Raw genomic sequence first — 14,376 nt, 5'->3', positions numbered from 1 at the left:
CCTTGGGTTGGGTAGATCCCCTAGAGGAGGGTATGGCAACCCATTCCAGCCATTCTTGCCTAGAGAATCTCCATGGACACAGGAGCCTGGCAGGGTACAGTCCACAGAGTCTCAAAGATTTGGACATGACTGAGCAACTAAGCATAGCACAGCTATCGTCAACCTCAGATATGCAGATGATACCACTTTAAAGGCAGAAAGTGAAGAAAAATTAAAGAGCCTCTTGATGAAGGTGAAAGAGAGTGAAAAAGCTGGCTTAAAACTCAACATTCAAAAAATGAAGACTATGGCATCTGGTCCTGTCATTTCATGGCAAGTAGATGGGGAAAATGGGGAACCATGTCAGATTTCATTTACTTGGGCTCCATAATCAATGTGGATGGTGACTGTAGACACAAATTTAAAAGACGCTTGCTCCTTGGGAAGTATAGTTATGACAAACCTAGATAGTGTATTGAAAAGTAGAGATATCACTTTGCTGACAAAGGTTCAGATAGTCAAAGCTATGGTTTTTCCAGTAGTCATGTATGGATATGAAATTTCAGTTGTACCATAAAGAAGGTTGAGCACTGAAGAATTGATGCTTTCAAACTATGGTTTTGGAGAAGACTTGAGAGTCCCTTGGGCAGTGAGATCAAACTACTCAATCCTAAAGGAAATCAACTGTGAACATTCATTGGAAGGACTGATGCTGAATCTTTTGGCCACCTGATGTGAAGAACCAACTCACTGGAAACGACCCAGATGCTGGGAAAGATGGAGAGCAAGAGAAGGGGGTGACAGAGGATGAGATGGTTACTGCCTCAGTGGATGTAAGTTTGAGCAAACTCAGGGAGATAGTGAAGGATAGGAACACCTGGCATGCTGCAGTTCATGGAGTTGCAAAGAGTCAGACACAACTTAGCAACTGAACAACATCAACAATAGCTATCATGCTTAAATTTCACCTAAAACCAAAATAATTATGTTATAACAGCGTCTCACTTTATACTTTTTATTACAACATTGAGCTATACAAGAATACTCAGTTTTCACATTTTATTGCTCCATTAGATAAATCTGGTTATAACAAAAAAAAACCCTAAGTAAGAGTATCACTTCTATTTAATCCACAAAGAAACGAAAGTCTTATATTAATATAATGTGAATTTGTTTCTAACTTTTGCCAATCCCAACTGCCTAGAGGCATAAGGGGAATCATGATTAGATTCTGAGAAGCAGCACTTTCTTATTCTTGAAGAACCAGTCGTTGGCAAGACTGAAAATCAGCAAATGAAGAATCTGGATGCCCAATGTTCTAGTTTGGTGGTTCTCAAACTTGACCATGCACCTAAATCACCCAGAGGGCTTGTTAACACATCAATTGTTGAGAGTTTGAAATCAGGCCTGGGGGTGTAGCAGAGGGGTGAGCACGTGTGGTTTCCAAGAAGTTGATGCTATTACTGTCCCTCAGTTTAAAATTCACCCTCCAGTTTCTTGAGCCGATTATACAGAGTGAAGTAAGCCAGAAAGAAAAACACCAATACAGTATACTAACACATATATATGGAATTTAGGAAGATGGCAATGACGACCCTGTATGCAAGACAGGGAAAGAGACACAGATGTGTATAACGGACTTTTGGACTCAGAGGGAGAGGGAGAGGGTGGGATGATTTGGGAGAATGGCATTCTAACATGTATACTATCGTGTAAGAATTGAATCGCCAGTCTATGTCTGATGCAGGATGCAGCATGCTTGGGGCTGGTGCATGGGGATGACCCAGAGAGATGTTATGGGGAGGGAGGTGGGAGGGGGGTTCATGTTTGGGAATGCATGTAAGAATTAAAGATTTTAAAATTTAAAAAATAAAAAACTAAAAAAAAATAAAATAAAATTCACCCTCCATGCTCTGCCTAGTGATGCTGGAGCTGGGACTTCACTAACCAGTTTGTTTTGCCAACTGACTTCCTTAAGTCTCTACCAACAGACTGCGGGGCTGGGGGAGGAAGAAAGGAGGAAGAAAGCTCCTCCTGTCTGCTTCCTGTGCCTTTCCCATGTGCCTGTGGGTCTTGGATTGCTTCAGCATGTTGCTTCACTCTGGCAATGGCAAGTCCTTCCCATAGCAACAGTCACATCCACTTTGCAGTTTTCTAGCATTTCCTACCTAAGCTTCATTGTGCCCTCTCTCCAAAGCTATCAGAAAGCTGATGCTTCATTAACAGACTGGGCCCCATGTCCTCCTGAGTTCAGAGACAACAGCAGGAGTCGAACAACATTTCTTATTAGAGACTTAATTAGCTATGGGCAGTCCCAAATGAAGGGATGCACAACCTATTAGAATGGCATAAAGATGACCTTAAACCACAGACATCTAAGATACAACAAGATGTAGAAAGAAGCCTTTTCTGAGATTCCCTTTATCAGATTAAAGGGAAAGCATTCTGAGAGTGAAGCTGCCATAGATCCCTTCTAGGGGAACTTCCAGCCAGGAAGGAAATGAACCTTTAGTACCTGGTGAGAAACTGTATACATATACTTTATCAGAAGCTGCCATACCTTCTAAAGTTACTCTAGCTCCTTCACTTAATCATCTTCCTTTTCTCCATAATACCTTTTTCTTCACACTTTTGTTCTAACCTCTCTTTTTGTACTACTTAAGTATCATTGCTGGTACCTGAATTGAATGAAATTGTTAATCTCAGCAACAGACAATGGCATCCGTACTATATATTAAAAACAACAACAACAAAAAAAACCTATCTCCCTAAAAACAAACCTCATTCAAGTGAAGTCTTGATCCTAATATATAGGCATTGCCATATAACTACTGACTCCTTCAAATTCAGGTATTGATTCATTTTATGTTTTCATTTGCTTTATTTTAATGAATAGATTCCTCTCTAGGCTTAAATTCTCATTCAGTTGTGTAATGATGAAAAAGTTATTCAAAGTTTTTCTGAAAAATGGAGATAATACAGGAAAATTTTTGTGGAAGTATTTTATGTCATCACAGTGATCATCATTTACGTGATTTTATTTCTATTAAATAGCAAAACATGATGGAATTAGTTTTTTTTTTTTTTAGCCTGAAAAACTCATCATCAGGATCAGGAATGTGTACTATAACAGAAGAACAGGTGACTTGGGGAACGTCAAGTGTTAGCAAATGGTTAGTTATGAATTTTTAGGAGGCTGGAAGCCATAGCAGAGCTGGTGCTACCATTTTACCTGGGTTTTTAATCTTCTTCAGATATGGTTCCAAGAGACACCAAATAAACCATTTAGGAACTTATGCAGAGTTATTTACTCAAAAGTCCCCCCAGCTTAAAGGTATGACCTTCAATTGGCCCTAAAGGCAATTGATACCCCAAAGAATCTTGAGGCAGAAGATGGAAAAACTCTCCACTTGTATCTTTATAAGTAAATGTTACAGGATGTAGAATGGCTAAAACAATGCCACTTTGGATAGGTCTCTTGGAATTTTTGTTTAGTCATTAAGTCTTGGGTCTCCCTTTTTTCTTGACTACCTTGGAAAACACTAGCAATTATTTCTTTGAAAATAAGATGAGCAAAACTAGAGAAGCATTGATTGCAGTCATGATTAACTAAGAATCAGAGTGTTTTTGTCATTTATAGTGGAGTTTACACAAATTTATACATACTTTTGACCACAGTCCTGTTTTAAAAATGTAGCTCAACTCAGTTCTTTCCTTTCAATTGCTGTAGTACAGATTGCTCTGAAAGTTTGATTTCTCCAAACTGAACTTGTTAAAACATGTCTTGACAGACCTTATAAGGGAAAAAAAAAAAACCACACCCCCAAAAACATCATGCTGTATAGGTTTGGAGTAAGACAGGTTAGCCCTAACTGCTGGGGAAGCCCTTTTCTTTTTTTCAGACTGCAACCCAATTTTTAATATTTTTAGACTTAGGTTTGTTTTCTATGAATTTCTATGTTTTAATAAATGAGTAATTATATAAATAGATTCTTACATGGTTTATCTACCAAACCTGAAAAACTGCTTAGAGTGGAGACATCATGTTAGCCTGGCTGTCTTTCATCCTCTGTTGAAATTTTATTTGACAAAGTCATTTCCAAAATTGTGTTATTTTAATATCTTAAAAGTTTAACCTTTTCTTTTCAACTGGTATGCTACTATACATGTACATAAGGGTATAGGGAGCATTACAGTACTGGGGTATTTAATTTGGGATCACCAAATCTAACTCAGTTTCATAAATGGTACAAATTAGGTCCCCAGAGGCTCATAGATATGCCCAGAGTTGTTTCTTTGAACCCAGGTCTCCTGACCCAATTTTGTTTGTACAACTTCTTATGTCACCTGAGCCTAGAAAAGAATAAATAAATTTTGGTGATACTGCTGGTTCTTTAAATGCAAGGAAAAGACAATTAAAGGGATACACTTAAAAGATAGTAAAACCTTTTATAATATCTCTTTAGAAGTGTTTTTTATATACCAAAGTATAGATTTTTTTTTCAAACTTAGCAAAAGAAATGAACCAATTTATGTTACTTGTATATCCTTGTATAGCATATATACATATATGGAATCTGTCAATAATGTTTGGGCATATCATTCATCTGCCATACTGCAGAGAGTTATAATGCTTTACTATAAGCCAATTTAACTGAACAAATTCCTAAATAAGTTATCTGACCTTAGGTACTCAATTATATATAAGCCCCTTTGGTCTAAGGGTTGTAAGACTTGAATGATAAAATAATGACTACAGGAACTCTTCTTTTGTGGGTTAGAATAGGATAAGTTAAAGAACATCTGGTGTCCCTCATAATTTCATGGAGAATAGGGAAATAGCTGTATGTCTTTGAAACCTGTAACTCAGTGTTTGAAATTGAGTATGAAGAGAATCGGGTCTTCGTCAGTTCAGTCGCTCAGTCGTGTCCAACTCTTTGCGACCCCATGAATTGCAGCAGGCCAGGCCTCCCTGTCCATCACCAACTCCCAGAGTTCACTCAGACTCACTTCCATCGGGTCTTATTACTTTCAAAGAAAATGAGTTAATTTAGGTTTTGACTAATTTTTTTTTAACAATTACAGATTCTGAAATTGCACTGACTAGACTGGTTCCACTACTACATTATCTGCATGAGTTTGGGTAAATAGCCCCTCTATATGCCTTTCACCCTATCTCTAGTCTCTAGATCTAGCAATTTACCCTATGGTAAAAGATCCTTGTGTGATAAACAACATAATATAATCCTGAATATAATTTCTTATTCACCTTGTCTCATTACCATAATTTACACCTCAATTAAAGCATCATTCCATCTGCAAGTAATATATTTCTTTAAAATATTCTGTAATTCAGATTTCCATTTAGATAAACTTCTCCTCTTCCTCTTTTCTCAACCATTGTAACCTTATGGTATACCTCATTAAATTATTTTCTCCCTTCAGTGAAAACTCCCTCAGAACTCAAACTATTATAATAATGCAAATACAGATGGAGCAAAATTAACATATTAAAAGAAAAGGATAAAAAATAATATGGATCCAGGCTGAGATAATACAAAGCAAAAACCACAAAACACTATGCTATGAGGAGGACCCTGAGTGCACCCTGGCTCAGGTTAACTGATGTTTTCAGACATCCCAGTGTCCTGCACTTTAATATAATTAACTGCTCCGTTAAAGATGTTTCTATGTCTATTTCTGTTCGTTCAAAACAGTCTATAGCAACTTTGACTCCTAATCCTGAACGTGACAATAAAGCAGTACCATGTTATGTTTTTAGTCAAGTCATAGATTATAACCTAAGTATATTCAACTCTTATTCATCTGTTTAAAACCAGGCATTTAGGGAGCTAAGCAACATAACTGGTTGGAGATTTCAGATATATCATTTAACTATCCTCTGCTTCAGTGAGAAAGGATCCCTAAAGCTACTGACGAAAGATCTTCAATTAAAAACCAGGCAGGCTGACTCAGTGGTGGGCTGGTGAAGAACCCTTGCCCACAAAATCATCTATAACACTCCAGTTTTCTCTGCAAGACCAGGCTGTTCCTGACCCACCATTATAACACAACCAGGGTTAACATCAGAACATGAAGTCGAATAGATACTAATTCAAAACTACTTTTGGAACAAATGTCAGATTTTGATCTGTCAGTGGTTCCACAGTGCAGTTGTCTTACAAAGCAGAAGCTCTGCATCACAACACTTGACTTTTCCTCCATTGAACGTACAAAGTTAAACTGCTAAAGTAAAATAAGGCCTGAAAGAAGTACTGCATCTGAAATTATAATTAAGGCTAAATAAATATGGCTGGTTTGTGGTTCAAACTAATGTGCCAGTGATTATGTTAACCAACAGTTTCACTTTTTGTCCTATATGCCTGTTTGTGAAGATGGTTCTCTCTCTCCTCCCAAGACCAGCATTCCCAGATGTGAGAGCGAGGCCTCCTTCATGGCTTTGGACTGGATGCATATGTGGTGGCGCTCAAAGGTTAACTTATCAGCACAGCGTTTTTCACGACAGAGTGCAAAAGACTAGGAATGGGCGTTTGCATCACAGTCAGGTCACCATGAAAGTATTTTCAATGAAGATGAACATCTTATCCACCCCCACCTTCTACTTCCATGTCAAATCCACCAACAGTTAGGTGGATCGATACTGAAAGTCATTCCAAAGCCAAAGAGCTTGCCAAAAGCCAGACCCCTCTTCATGAACCAGTTGCTGCTCCACAAGTGGCAGAACATCCTGACTGGCACAAATGATGGCAGGGTTGTAAAGACAACACCACAGGGTCAAACACCCTTCTTACTTGGTTCAGCATTTAACTGGCAGCTGTTAAGGTATTCAGCTGATAAATATGTATCAACAACACAAAAAACATGAAGACCTTTCCCTATTTCTCAAGCTCAGACACCTACATTCAGTCCTTATCTATGATTAAACTCTTCATTCAATGAGACCAAAAAGATGTAATTGTGAAAATTAAGACTCATCTGCTACAGATTTCAGGCTAGAACAGACTCTAGATTAGTCCTTCTTTACAAAATACATCACTGTGAGATGAATTCTCTAGTCCTGATGCATATATATATATCCCTGAAGTTCTGCATAAACTGTGCCAATACTTGAGTTCTTTTAGCAAGTGGCAAAATAATATTAATCGTGGCTCTAGTGGTCAATCATCTGATTCTTCACTTTCATGAGAGGTCAAAAAGGGTGGGAAGAGGATCGATCACGTGTCTATACACTGTAAGATCTGTTTTCTTCAAAAAAGAGTTCATAATGTGTGCCCATCTCTCTCAGTGTAATAATACCCTTCTATGATGTCATCTTCATTAACTATTAGTTTCTCTCCAAGAGGACCATCCTCATCTTCCTATTCATCATTGTCATCTTCATGATTAATGTCTTCTAAGCAAGCTTCAATAATTACTACCAATTCATCTCACTTCAGTTCAGTTGCTCAGTTGTGTCTGACTCTTTGCGACCCCATGAATTGCAGCACGCCAGGCCTCCCTGTCCATCACCAACTCCCGGAGTTCACTCAAACTCACGTCCATCGAGTCGGTGATGCCATCCAGCCATCTCATCCTCTGTCATCCCCTTCTCCTCCCCAAATCCCTTTCAGCATCAGTCTTTTCCAATGAGTCAACTCTTCGCATGAGGTGGCCAAAGTACTGGAGTTTCAGCTTTAGCATCATTCCTTCCAAAGAATACCCAGGACTGATCTCCTTTAGAATGGACTGGTTGGATCTCACTTATCTTTCTTTTTAAAATTTATTTATTTTTAACTGGAGGATAATTGCTTTATAATATTGTGTTTCTTTCTGCCATATATCAACATGAATCAGCCATAGTATAGGTATGTCCCCTCCCTCTTGAGCCTCCCTCCCACCTTCCACCCCTACTTCTCTTTTCTAACAGGCTTTTCCTTAGGATAGTGAATAAGATTCATTACCAACTGCAATACTTTCATTGCAGTAAAACATTCAAAGGGGACGACTCCATAAGGTAGTCTGGCTCCTATGCTAACTTCAGCTTTGTCAATTTGAGAATGAAGAGACTCCAAAAGATCCTAGGTACTTGTTCCTTATTGCCTTGATAGCCTTTGCTATTAGCCCCTATAATATACTCTAACAATAACATCTTCTCACTCATTTCCTGTAATTCTTCTTTTAATTGGGACATTTGGCCTTTCAGACTGGTTGCCCAGTTTGATAATGTTCTCACTTATGTAGGAGGGTTTGATAAAACTCTGCCATAACTTTCCATAATGATACTAGTAAGAGATGCATTTCCAGTCTCGGGGGCACATTCCATAAAGTACAGAAATAATAAACTGGAGACTAAAGAGAGACCTAACAGCAGCCAGTAGGTCCTGCTGTGAAGAATCAATCATTTTCTAGGCATTCTTATTAATGTGAACTTGCCTAATGAGATAAGTTCTTTACTTGTTCACACCTTTAGCAAAAGGTTATCAAAAACTACAAGAGTCAAGGAAAGGCATTACATAATGATCAAGGTTCAACCCAAGAAGATACACAGTTGTAAATATGTATGCACCCAACATAGTAGCATCTCAATATATAAGGCAAATGCTAACCGCCATAAAAGGGGGAAATCAACGGTAACACAATTAGTAGTGGGGAAAATTAATACCCCACTAACAGCCAATGGACAGATCATCAGGCAGAAAATTAGTAAGGAAACACAAGCCTTAAATGACACATTAGACCATACAGACTTGACTGATATGTTCAGGACATTCCATATGAAAGAAGCAGAATACATTTTATCCTCAAGAGCACATGAAACATTCTCCAGGATAGATGACATGCTGGGCCACAAATAAAGCCCTGGTAAATTTAAGAAAACTGAAGTCATACCAAGCATCTTTCCTGATCACAACACTATGAGATTGGGAATCAACTACAGGGGGAAAAAAAAACTGCAAAAAACACCAATATATGGAGGCTAAAAAGCATGCCACTAAATAACCAAGGATCACTGAAGAAATCAAAGAGGAAATGGAGAATAAAAAACATAGAGACAGATGGCTATGAAAACAAGGCAATCCATAACCTATGGGACACGACAAAAGCAGTTCTAAGAGGCAAGTTTATAGCAATACAATCTTACCTCAGGAAACAAGAAAAATCTCAAATAAACAACCTTACACTTAAAACAACTAGAGAAAGAACAAACAAATGCCAAAGTTAGTAGAAGGAAAGAAACTATAAGGATCAGAGCAGAAATAAGTGAAACAGAGACAAAGGAAAAAACATCAAACATCAGTGAAACTAAAATCTGGTTCTCTGTGAAAATAAACTGATGAAACCTTTAGCCAGACACATCAAGAAAGGGAAAGGTCTCAAATCAATACAATTAGAAATAAAAAGCAGAAGTTACAATGGACATCACAGAAATACAAAGGATCATAAGAGGCTACTACAAGCAACTATACGCCAATAAAATGGACAACCTAGAAGAAATGGACAAATTCTTAGAAAAGTATGACTGTCCAAGACTGAACCAGGATGAAATGAAAAATATATACAGACCAATCACAAGGACTGAAATTAAAATTATGATTAAAAATCTACCAACAAACAAAAGTTCAGGATCAGATGGCTTCAGAGGTGAATTCTATCAAACACCTAGAGAATAGTTAACACTTGTTCTCAAACTCTTCTCAAAAATGCAGAGTAAATAATAATCCCAAGCTCATTCTACATAGCCATCATCACCCTGATACCAAAACCAGACAAAGATACCACAAAAAAACTTTTACAGGCCAATAGCACTAATGAACATAGACACAAAAATCCTCAACAAAATACTAGCAAACCGAATCCAACAGTGGATTAAACTCCACTGATTAAACTCCAGAGATTTACTCCAGAGATGCAAAGATTGTTCAATATGTGCAAATCAATCAGTGTGATACACCATATTAACAGACTGAAAAATAAGCATCATCTTAAGAGATGCAGAAAACACTTTTGATCAAATTCAACATCCATTTATAATAAGAAACACTCCAGAAAGTGGGCATGGAGCTAGGGAACTTACTGCAACATAATAAAGGCCATTTATGACAAACCCCTGTCAAACTCCTTTCTTCAGAGGATGAGATGGTTGGATGGCACCACCACCTCGATGGACATGAGTTTGAGCAAGATCCAGGAGATGGTGAAGGACAGGGAAGCCTGGTGTGCTGCAGTCCATGGGGACTCAAAGAGTTTGACGTGACTAAGTGACTGAAAACAATGAAAAAACCCAGAGCAGAGTCTTTTCCAATGAGTCAACTCTTCACATGAGGTGGCCAAAGTACTGGAGTTTCAGCTTTAGCATCATTCCTTCCAAAGAAATCCCAGGGCTGATCTCTTTCAGAATGGACTGGTTGGATCTCCTTGCAGTCCAAGGGACTCTCAAGAGTCTTCTCCAACAACACAGTTCAAAAGCATCAATTCTTTGGCGCCCAGCCTTCTTCACAGTCCAACTCTCACATCCATACATACTACTGGAAAAACCATAGCCTTGACTAGATGGACCTTAGTCAGCAAAGTAATGTCTCTGCTTTTGAATATGCTATCTAGGTTGGTTATAAAGTAATGTCTCTGCTTTTGAATATGCTATCTAGGTTGGGAAAGCTCCATGCCCACTGTCTGGAGTGTTTCTTCCAAGGAGTAAGCATCTTTTAATTTCATGGCTGCAGTCACCATCTGCAGTGATTTTGGAGCCCAAAAAAATAAAGTGTGACACTGTTTGCACTGTTTCCTCAACTATTTCTTATGAAGTGATGGGACCAGATGCCATGATCTTCGTTTTCTGAATGTTGAGCTTTAAGCCAACTTTTTCACTCTCCTCTTTCACTTTCATCAAGAGGCTTTTTAGTTCCTCTTCACTTTCTGCCATAAGGGTGGTGTCATCTGCATATCTGAGGTTATTGAGAGTTCTCCCGGCAATCTTGATTCCAGCTTCTGTTTCTTCCAGTCCAGCGTTTCTCATGATGTACTCTGTATATAAGTTCAATATACAAGGGTGACAATATACAGCCTTGACGGACTCCTTTTCCTATTTGGCACCAGCCTGTTGTTCCATGTCCAATTCCAACTGTTGCTTCCTGACCTATATACAGGTTTCTCAAGAGGTAGGTCAGGTGGTCTGGTATTCCCATCTCTTTCAGAATTTTCCACAGTTTATTGTGATCCACACAGTCAAAGGCTTTGGCATAGTCAATAAAGCAGAAATAGATGTTTTTCTGGAACTGTCTTGCTTTTTCCATGATCCAGCAGATGTTGGCAATTTGATCTCTGGTTCCTCTGCCTTTTCTAAAACCAGCTTGAACATCTGGAAGTTCACGGTTCACATATTGCTGAAGCTGGGCTTGGAAAATTTTGAGCATTACTTTACTAGCATCTGAGATGAGTGCAATTGTGCGGTAGTTTGAGCATTCTTTGGCATTGCCTTTCTTTGGGACTGGAATGAAAACTGACCTTTTTTCCAGTCCTGTGGCCACTGCTAAGTTTTCCAAATTTGCTGGCATATTGAGTGCAGCACTTTCACAGCATCATCTTTCAGGATTTGAAATAGCTCAACTGGAATTCCATCACCTCCACTAGCTTTGTTCGTAATGATGCTTTCTAATGCCCACTTGACTTCACATTCCAGGATGTTTTGCTCTAGATGAGTGATCACACCATTGTGATTATCTGGGTCGTGAAGATCTTTTTTGTACAATTCTGTGTGTTCTTTCCACCTTTTCTTAATATCTTCTGCTTCTGTTAGGTCCATACCATTTCTGTCCTTTATTGAGCCCATCTTTGCATGAAATGTTCCCTTGGTATCTCTAATTTTCTTGAAGAGACCTCTAGTCTTTCCCATTCTGTTGTTTTCCTCTATTTCTTTGCATTGATCGCTGAAGAAGGCTTTATCTCTTCTTGCTATTCTTTGGAACTCTGCATTCAGATGCTTATATCTTTCCTTTTCTCCTTTGCTTTTCACTTCTCTTCTTTTCACAGCTATTTGTAAGGCCTCCCCAGAGAGCCATTTTGCTTTTTGCATTTCTTTTCCATGGGGATGATCTTGATCCCTGTCTCCTGTACAATGTCATGATCCTTATTACTCAGCCATAAAAGAAAAAATGAAACAATGCCAAAAAACACAGATGGACCCATGGATAATTATACCAAGTGAAGTAAGTCAAATAGAGAAAAACAAATATGATGTCATTTATATGTAGAACCAATGATATAAATAAACTTATTGGCAAAACAAAAACAGACCCACAGACCCACAATAGACTTCTAATTGCCAAGGTGGGGGTAAATGTGAAGTGAAGGGATACATTTGAGGAGTTAGAGATTAATGTGTACACAGTGCTATATATAAAACAGATAATCAGCAGGGATCTGCCTTATAGCACAACATACTACTCAGTATTCTGTAACCACCTATATGGGAAAAGAACCTAAGAAAGAATGGATATACATATATGTTTAATGGACTCAGTTGTATACCTGAAATGAACACAAAATTGTAAATTAACTATACTAGAATAAAAATAGAAACGTTTTTTAAAAAAGAAGGCTGACCACTATCATCTCTTCTATTAAACAGAGTATTGGAAGTCATAGCCACAGCAATCAGAAAAAGAAGAGGTATCCAAATTGGAAGGGAAGAGGTATTTCTTTTATTATATGTAGTTGATATGATTCTACACATCAAGTCCCCTACATATGAGAGAGTTTGAGTTCTATTCTGAGAGCACATTTTTAAGTCTAATTTTTCGTAAGTCAACAAAATCAGTGTAGGTACTCAACTAATACAATCAGCTGTATAGTATTATAAGGTTTATAATTCTTGTCATACAAATAATACATAAAAAATGAACACAAAAATAAAACATTTTTCATCTTACAGTATACTACCAATGAAAAGGATAGTAGTACAGTTCAACAGCTGATATACACAGGCTGGCATCCAGTGAACAGGCAAGACTTACTGACTGGAGGAGTGAGAGGAGGTGGGAGTTGATAGAGCTGAAGGATTGTCAGAAATAAGAGACAGATGGCCAAGTTGCAGTTTCACTCATGCTTGACATTGATGTAAAGCTCATTCACATCTTTGAACATATGCAACTTGAAGGTTCATATGTAGGGGACTTACTGTATACAGAAAGCCCTAGAGACGCCACTCAAAAACTACCAGAGCTGATAAATGAATTCAGCAAGGTAGCAGGATACAAGATTAACAGAATCTGGCTGCATTTCTTTAAACTAACAATAAAATATCATAAAGGGAATGTAAAAAAAAACTTTTCAAAATTGTACCCCCAAAATAGAGTACTTAGGAATATAGCTAACCAAGGAGGTGAAAGTTTAAGACAATAATAAAGGAAAGTGAAGATGATTTAAAGAAATGGAAAGATATTCCATGCACTTCGATTGGAAGTATTCATATTGGTAAAATACCCACACTACCCAAAACAATCTATAGATTCAATCTAATCCTTGTTAAATTACATATGACATTTTTCACAGAACTAGAATAAGCTTACAATTTAATTAGGATTCATAAAAGACCCAGAATTGCCAAAGCCAAGCCTTAGGAAAAAAGAACAAGGGGGCATAACCCTCCCAGACTTCAGATAATATTACAAAGTTTCAGTGATCAAAACAGCATGCCATTGGCATAAAAACAGACAGATCAATGCAACAGAACAGAGCACCCAGGAATAAACCCACACACCGACAGTCAATCTTCAATACAAGAGAAAAGAATATATGATGGGGGGGAAGTCTCTTTAGCAAGTAATATTGGAAAAGTTGGACAACAACACATAAACTAATGAAGTTAGACACACCCTTTCACCATACACAAACATAAATGCAAAATGGCTTAAAGATTTAAATATAAGATATGACAGTGTAAAACTAGAAGAGATCACAGGGAAAACATTCTCTGACATAAATCATGCCAATGTTTTCTTGGGTCAGTCTCCTGAGGGAATAGAAATAACAAAAATAAACAAATAGGACCTAATGAAACAAATATTTAAACAGCAAAGGAAAACATAAACAAAAAGACAAACTACAGAATGGGAGAAAATATTTAAAAATTATGTGACTGACAAGGGCAAAATATAAAAACAGCTCATACAACTCAACAACAGAGAAACAAAAATCCAGTTGAAAAATGGACAGAAGACCTAAACAGATATTTCTCCAAATAAGAAATACAAAATGGCCAAAAGTCACAGGCAAAGATGCTCAACATTGCTATCCATTAGAGAAATGTAAATCAAATTTACAATAGTCACCATTAAAAACTCTCCAAATTTTAATAACAAATGCTGGATGAGATGTGAAGAAAAGGGAACCTTCCTAAAC

At 37.7% G+C, this 14,376-nt stretch overlaps 1 protein-coding gene and 2 pseudogenes across 20 annotated transcripts in view; all 3 read right to left on the bottom strand.

The window, feature by feature from the left end:
• The window catches only part of NUDT6 (nudix hydrolase 6), a 73,954-nt gene that overhangs the window by 27,144 nt on the left and 32,434 nt on the right, over nt 1–14,376 (bottom strand). The gene's annotated exons all lie outside the window — the stretch shown is intronic.
• Nucleotides 979–7,427, bottom strand: LOC101103508 (chondroitin sulfate N-acetylgalactosaminyltransferase 2-like; annotated as a pseudogene).
• LOC132658037 (chondroitin sulfate N-acetylgalactosaminyltransferase 2-like) lies at nt 979–13,017 on the bottom strand (annotated as a pseudogene).

The sequence above is a fragment of the Ovis aries genome, chromosome 17 (genome assembly GCF_016772045.2).
Source record: "Ovis aries strain OAR_USU_Benz2616 breed Rambouillet chromosome 17, ARS-UI_Ramb_v3.0, whole genome shotgun sequence".
NCBI lineage: Eukaryota > Metazoa > Chordata > Mammalia > Artiodactyla > Bovidae > Ovis > Ovis aries.
Note: the sequence above shows the minus strand (reverse complement) of the source record. Positions and strands in the feature narration are given on the sequence as shown.